Source organism: Pinus tabuliformis, chromosome 4_1, assembly GCF_031772625.1.
Source record: "Pinus tabuliformis cultivar Carrire ecotype Pingquan chromosome 4_1, CPIR1, whole genome shotgun sequence".
In the NCBI taxonomy this organism is placed as follows: domain Eukaryota; kingdom Viridiplantae; phylum Streptophyta; class Pinopsida; order Pinales; family Pinaceae; genus Pinus; species Pinus tabuliformis.
Genome location: NC_142303.1, coordinates 81,284,557 through 81,291,643, shown reverse-complemented (window position 1 = coordinate 81,291,643; position 7,087 = coordinate 81,284,557). Strand labels below are relative to the sequence as shown.

At 37.8% G+C, this 7,087-nt stretch overlaps 1 pseudogene across 1 annotated transcript; it reads left to right on the top strand.

The window, feature by feature from the left end:
• The first annotated feature begins 606 nt into the window (after positions 1-606).
• LOC149174279 (uncharacterized) lies at positions 607-6,327 on the top strand (annotated as a pseudogene). Its single transcript, XR_016258300.1, has 7 exons — positions 607-2,523; positions 2,730-2,891; positions 3,554-3,825; positions 3,942-4,583; positions 4,688-4,889; positions 4,984-5,226; positions 5,320-6,327. The product of XR_016258300.1 is annotated as an uncharacterized LOC149174279 (transcript).
• Positions 6,328-7,087: the final 760 nt, after the last annotated feature.

Below are 7,087 nucleotides of genomic sequence, written 5' to 3'. Positions count from 1 at the left end.
AATGTTGGACACCTAATCCTAAAGGGTTAGTGTGGAAGCCGAAAAGACTAAGCAGTCCAAGAGACTTTGGGATCTGAAACCCAAGAGTCACAACATTGTATTATAAATGTACATCTCCTGTTAATAAAAAAAAATGAACTCACATGATTTATCTTTCACATTGTTTTACTGTCCATGTGTGTTTAACAACCATGTGCCCCAAAACCATCATTGTTTAACCTGATCAACTTTGACTCTAGGATAGAGTCAAGTTTACATAACAGGTACCGCTGCAAGTGCAATGCAAGGCTTGTTAGGAATGCTTGTTGAAGGAGGCGCTGATAATGTCAACTAGTGCTTCCTTGAAGCTGCACGTTTTAGAAGCATTGAGAAGGTTTCTTGCGAGATTGCTCCAGACATTGAACGCTCAGCTTAAACTCTTTGCTCCAGACATTGAACGCTCAACCTGAGAACTGATAGGATGAAGAACGAATGTTGATAAGTTTCAATTTTTTTATTGTGTTGTGTTTGACACACGAGCTGGATCCAAGTTCTTGTTAGCGGAGCCTATGTGGCAAATTTTTTTGATGTCTATAGTAACCGAAAGAACAGCAGCATTATTGCCCCCCTTCGTTTTTTTTTGAGGATTTGATATTGACACACAACTTACTTTTTCTGAAAGCTGACACGCATTGCAATGTGTATTCAAATTTCTGGCAAATGTACCATTATTAAGGAGCACAAACTCATCGTGTGCAAACACATCATGAGTATCGAACAGTTCATTAAACACATCATAAGGAGCACAAACTCAGGGTGTGCAAACACAACATGAATACAAATACAATAAGAAATGATTGCGTTGTCGTGAAACTCTTTGGGTCACAGTTTTCTGCAATTTTGGCAATAATTTTGGCAATGGCTTAACGAAGTATATGAAGGGATAAATAGGTAAGGTTTAGCCAAATGGTTCGCTAAATTTAAAGGAAGGGTCAGGGCTCTTGGGAATGGTCAATACCCACTAAAGCTAGCGCTCGATTTGAGCTTTGATTTCATTTTTACTCACATTAGGTATATTCGTTTCATCAATCTGCGATTCAGGGCGCCACCAAATGCCATATCTGTGACTGATCTGTGCTTTATCCAGGCGCTTTTGGAGGTAATCCTACTGTTATAGTGTCTGTTCTGAATTGGGTTCTTGTCATTTCAATCAATTTCTATTTATCTATCAGTTGGGTATTTTCTGTTTATAATTTTAGCCACTGTCTGAACTGGGTTCTTCTTATTTCTGTTAATTTATATTTGTCTTTTAACCGGCTTTCCTCTATATATGTTTCGAGTTCCTGTTTTGTACTGTGTTCTTGTCATTTCTATTAATTTTGATTTTCTCTCAACTCAATATCTTTTATATATATCAGAACCTGTTGGGTCCTTGCCATACTTGGCAAATTTCTTTTTCTTTTTAATGTGGGTTCTCTCTATTTGATGAAATTATGCTTGGGCACTTTAGGATCAAGTATTCTGAACTCAAATTTTTTTCTTTTGGTTGATACCTTATCTGCATTCGGGGAGCATTCTAAGCATCTTTTGATCTGTAAATAGGTGAAGTGAGGTGAAGGGGAGGCATTTTAGTCTTCTGGTTGAAAACCATTGGGAAGTTCTCGGTGTAATTCCACCCCCTATAACTTATTTCCTTGAGGAGCCTGTTGGGAAGTCAGTATTGGGTCTGTGCAGGTTATTGGATTTGAATTCTTAATAGAAAGTAAATGGTTAAGGTTAGTAATTGTCTTGCTTTTAGCATCTATGCTGAGAGTATTTAAACACCATCAAATATCAATTTCCCTTCCTGTAACCTTAAATAGGGTCTCATGGGTATAGGACAGTTATTCCCAGTTATATATTTATACCATAGGAATATATCATCCATATGGCCTATAACAGTGTTAATAGGAGCTGACATCCCAGTTATACAAAAGTGTTCAATGTCTGGAGCAATCTGGACCAACTGAGCTAACTATAGGGGCTGAGTTTTGTCTGTCTTCTTGCAATTAGAGGAATTGATTTTACTTCTTCTCACAGTTTTCCACTACTAGTAAGTTTTGTCTCTCCTCGTGCAATTAGAGGAATCGATTTTACTTCTTGTCACCATTCGCCAACTCCACTCACATTATTCTGATTTTATAGCCTGAATATTTGATGATGCTATCTGCTAGCAATTGCAATCATTAAAGCTTCAACAAACTTGGTGGTTTTGCAGAAAACTGTGACCCAAAGAGTTTCACGACAACGCAATCATTTCTTATTGTGTTTGTATTCATGCTGTGTTTGCACACGCTGTGTTTGTGCTCCTTACGATGTGTTTGATGAACTGTTCGATACTCATGATGTGTTTGCACACGCTGTGTTTGTGCTCCTTACGATGTGTTTGATGAACTGTTCGATACTCATGATGTGTTTGCACACGCTGTGTTTGTGCTCCTTAATAATTGTACATTTGCCAGAAATTTGAATACACATTGTAATGCGCGTCAGCTTTCAGAAAAAGTAAGTTGTGTCAATATCAAAACCTCAAAAAAAAACGAGGGGGGGCAATAATTCTGCTGTTCTTCCAGTTACTATAGACATCAAAAAGATTTGCCACATAGGCTCTGCTAACAAAAACTTTGATCCAGCGGATCCAGCTCTTGTGTGTCGAAACACAAGCCAATTTTTTTTTGAAACTTATCAACATTTGTTCTTCATCCTATCAGTTCTCATGTTGAGCGTTCAATGTCTGGAGCAAAGAGTTTAAGTTGAGCGTTCAATGTCTGGAGCAATCTGGACCAACTGAGCTAACTGTAGGGGCTGAGTTTTTCTGTCTTCTTGCAGTTAGAGGAATTGATTTCACTTCTTCTCACAGTTTTCCACCACTAGTAAGTTTTGTCTCTCCTCATGCAATTAGAGCGATCGATTTTACTTCTTGTTACCATTCTCCAACTCCACTCACATTATTCTGATTTTATAGCCTGAATATTTGATGATGCTATCTGCTAGCAATTGCAATCATTAAAGCTTCAACAAACTTGGTGTTTTTGTCCTATTCGGCGATTGGAAATTTGAGTATGAAAGCCAGACAGTTGATGTATCTTAATTCGGATCCTGTTTCCTTTTTTTGCAACGTAAAATTTAAATTTTAAATATATATTTATAAAAAAAATTAAGGGTAGGGTTCCGATTCCCTGATTCTTAATTTCTGGATGAGTGCTGCACCCACACTGGATCCTTTTGCCAATTTTGATTGCATCCATGGTTTGTGTAACTTTGGTTTTAATAATAATCTTTAAATTCCTAGTGAAGGCTTTTTAAAATCTTGTGTTAAGTATATCTGATTTGTGCCCCTTTAGGCTGTAGGGTAATGTTGAGATGAACACTTTTGCATACAAGTACGCAGTTTATACTAAAAATGATCCGTTGTTCTATTACCATTGTGATTTATTCTTGGTTTTGCCTTTGTGTAAGAAGTTCATGGTATCTTGTGTGAGTGAGCTTTTACTGGTCTTTGCTCTTCATGTAATGTTTGATATCTTATATGCAGATGGCAAGATGGGATGATATTCTGACACTCCCTGTGCAAGAACCATCCACTATAGAGTTCTCATCATCTGACCTTAATTGGTTTGAGGTGGAGAGTTGGCGTCAAAATGTTGATGATGTTGCTCTCATTCCATTCTCCAGAGTTGAGGACTTTGTGAAGGGAGAGTGTTCCAGTGCTGAATGTCCTACTAGATTTCATGTTGAAGCAAGACGGAAAAAGGCAGAAGGCAGTTCATATAAGCCAAGAGTTGATGGCTATCTTGAATACATATTGTAAGGTTTTTTTTTTTAAATTTCATTGCATCAGTCTACTTTTTTATGCCTAAGATGGAAATATGTTTCATGCCTATGATTTTAATCAGTGCGTATATTTTTTTGTACATGCATAGATATTGGTGCTGTTATGGCCCTGATGACCACAGGAAGGGTGGAACATCTCGGCCTAGCAGAAAGTGTATTAAACCATCAAAGAAAAAAAGTGCTGGACGACCACATACAAAGAGAGGCTGTTTGTGTCATTTCATTGTGAAATGCTTATTTGCTCAGCCATCTGTTGCCCTTATCATATACAACCAACAAAAGCATGTTGATAAGTCTGGTTCTCCTTGCCACCGACCGCTTGATGACAAGGCCATTGGAACACGGTTCATGTATGCTCCCTATATCTCAGAGGAGCTTCGATTACCGATAACATCGATGCTATATGCGGGATTTTCTGTAGAGAGCATAATGCAAAAGCATATGAAAGCTATTGAGAGACTAATCGTGATGAACTCCTCTCTCACAATTATGTACGGAAATTAGAGAGGGATATTAGACGGTCGACATATGAACTGGACTCGGATGATGCAGTGAGTGTTAAAATAAGGGTTGAAAATCATCGAAGCAAGGTGTTCTATTACCAGGGCTCATCTGATACTGATGCTTTCATTTTGGGAATTCAAACAGAGTGGCAACTACAGCAAATGATTCGTTTTGGAAATAATAATCTATTAGCGGTGGATTCAAGTTTTGGGGTTAAAAAATTTAAGGTTTGTATATGCCTCATTTTTTTTTTCTTCTAATTTCTTTTTAATAACTTAAGAGGCATGTGAAAGACCCATGGAAAGTAGTACCTTGTTTGTTTCCTATGCAGTATCCTGTTTATACTCTTCTTGTCTTTGATTCAAACCAAATTGCAATTCCCATAGCATGGATTATTTCTGCAAGTTTTTCAAGTCATGATGTTCACAAGTGGATGAGAACACTTCATGATAGAGTTTGTGTGAAGGATTCCTCGTGGAGGTTGAATGGCTTTATTGTTGATGATGCATTGACAGAAACTGCTAAAATTAGGTGTGCGTCTTTTCAGTCTTTTGTTTATGATTTGAGTGTATCTATTATCAATAATCAATTGAAATAATCCTTTTGAGATCATAACTTATTGTTCAGGGACGTGTTTGTATTCGACTCTGTTATGCCTCTGGCATCTTCGGCATGCATGGCATAGGAATATCATAAAGAAATGCACCAACTCTGAGATACAGCGGGAGATGTTGAAGCGCCTTGGGCACATTATGTACAGTACATGGTATGGGTCAAATGTTTTAGATGCTATGGAGGATTTTATGGAAGATTTTATAGACCATAGTGCCTTCTTGGAGTACCTTAAAGCACAGTGGATGCCAAAAATAGGTGCGGAACCTTATTTTCAGGGTTTGACGTATATTAAGGCAATATCATTTTCCAACTAAAGCTAATGTGCTTTTCTGTGTTTGAACTTTGTAGAGATGTGGGTCACTGCAATGAGGACTCTTCCACTAGCAAGTCAGGAAACATGTGCAGCCATTGAAGCATTCCATTCCAATTTGAAGTCTAAGATGTTTAATGAAGCAGACACAGGTGCATATCAACGGATTGATTGGTTGGTGCACAAACTGACTACTGAGGTGCATTTGTATTATTGGTTTGACCACTTCTCAGAGGAAAATGACTTATGTGGATATATGAGAGATGGAGAACTTGCTTCCAATTCATGGCATAGAGCACTATACATTGCTGACAGTGATGTTATTTTGAATGACAAAGATCTTCAGTTTGCTAAGGTGGTTAGCCAAAGTGATCGTTCACGAACACATACTGTCTGGAATCCCGGTACAGAGTTTGCTATTTGTGATTGCTCGTGGTCTATGTCGGGAAATCTTTGTAAACATGTTATTAAGGCTGGTATGGTTTGTCGTGATCGTCAGGTGGCTAGACCATCAATGGCTATGCAGACGTATCATCAAGCTCTACATAGTCTGTTGCAGTGTCCACCAAATGGTTCAATTGTTCTTGACCATGCTATAGCACTCACCATTCATATGCAGCAGGATCTCAAGAGACTGTTGGGGCCATCAAACCACAGAGGCACAGACCCTCCACTTACTCTGGTTCCTGGGAAGTGGGTTTGCAAGAAGAGTAGAACTGAAGGTAAAGTGAGTACTGCAGAAGGTGACAATGAAGCTATTAGCCACAAGATTGCCTCAGACAAAAAGGCTGACTGAAGCACATAAGGATAAGATTCGTATGCCCCTCCCCACGCTCCAACTCTCCAACCATCAGGGCCACTTGAACAGCCAGGTTTCTGTCAGGAGTTTCTTCTTCATGGGCTTGGATGCTACTAGAGATGGGACCCCTTACAGCTTATGCTCTACATGATTTTTGGGTTTTGACCTGTAATCTTGACTAACTTGCTGCCATTTAAATATGAATTTTCTTATTTCTTATAATTGTATATATTTACCATATTGTGAATATTTGTCCATACTTGTACATATCTCTCTGCTTTTTTTTCTTTTTTTTTTAAATGTCCAACAAATAACAAATATAGAAATTTTATTTTCATCTTGCATATATCGAGCAATTTGTCTCATTTTATTGTTACAATAACAATATTCGAGGAGTTGTATAGTTTAGTCTATCCAACTTTAACTGAACCATCAACAAAATGTGTGTCTGGTGGGGGTAAGGATTCACACGGAAACTTTTTGATACATTTCTTCTTAGCTTTTTATTTCTAGACTAGAGATAAATATTACCTTTAGTAATATCCCCTTTAGTTTGTATCTATAGTTATGCATCCTTGTCTTGTATTTGTAGACATGGATCCCTTGTCGCTGGGGTTACAAGGGGTTTACCCATGTTCCTTCTGAAATATGTCTGTTAACCAACTTGTGTATTACTATGCCCTACCCATGCATAGCAATACACAGGCCCTTACAAAACAAAGAAAGATGCTTGATATGGTTGTGCTCTATTCCCATTTTGCCATATTTGTAATCAAGGTAATGATATTTATTTCACTAGTCCATATTTCGAATGAATACTCTCCCTCTCCATAGTCAAATATCTCTAATTTGCATCATGATCTAGCAAGACCATGCAATCCTAGTACTAAAATCCATCCTTGTTTTCATATTGGAAGGTTGCATATGAAGATTCATGATAATTATAGTATTTGTATCTTCTTAAGGGTTCGACACATTAGTGGTAGTTTATTATTAGCATGGTTTCA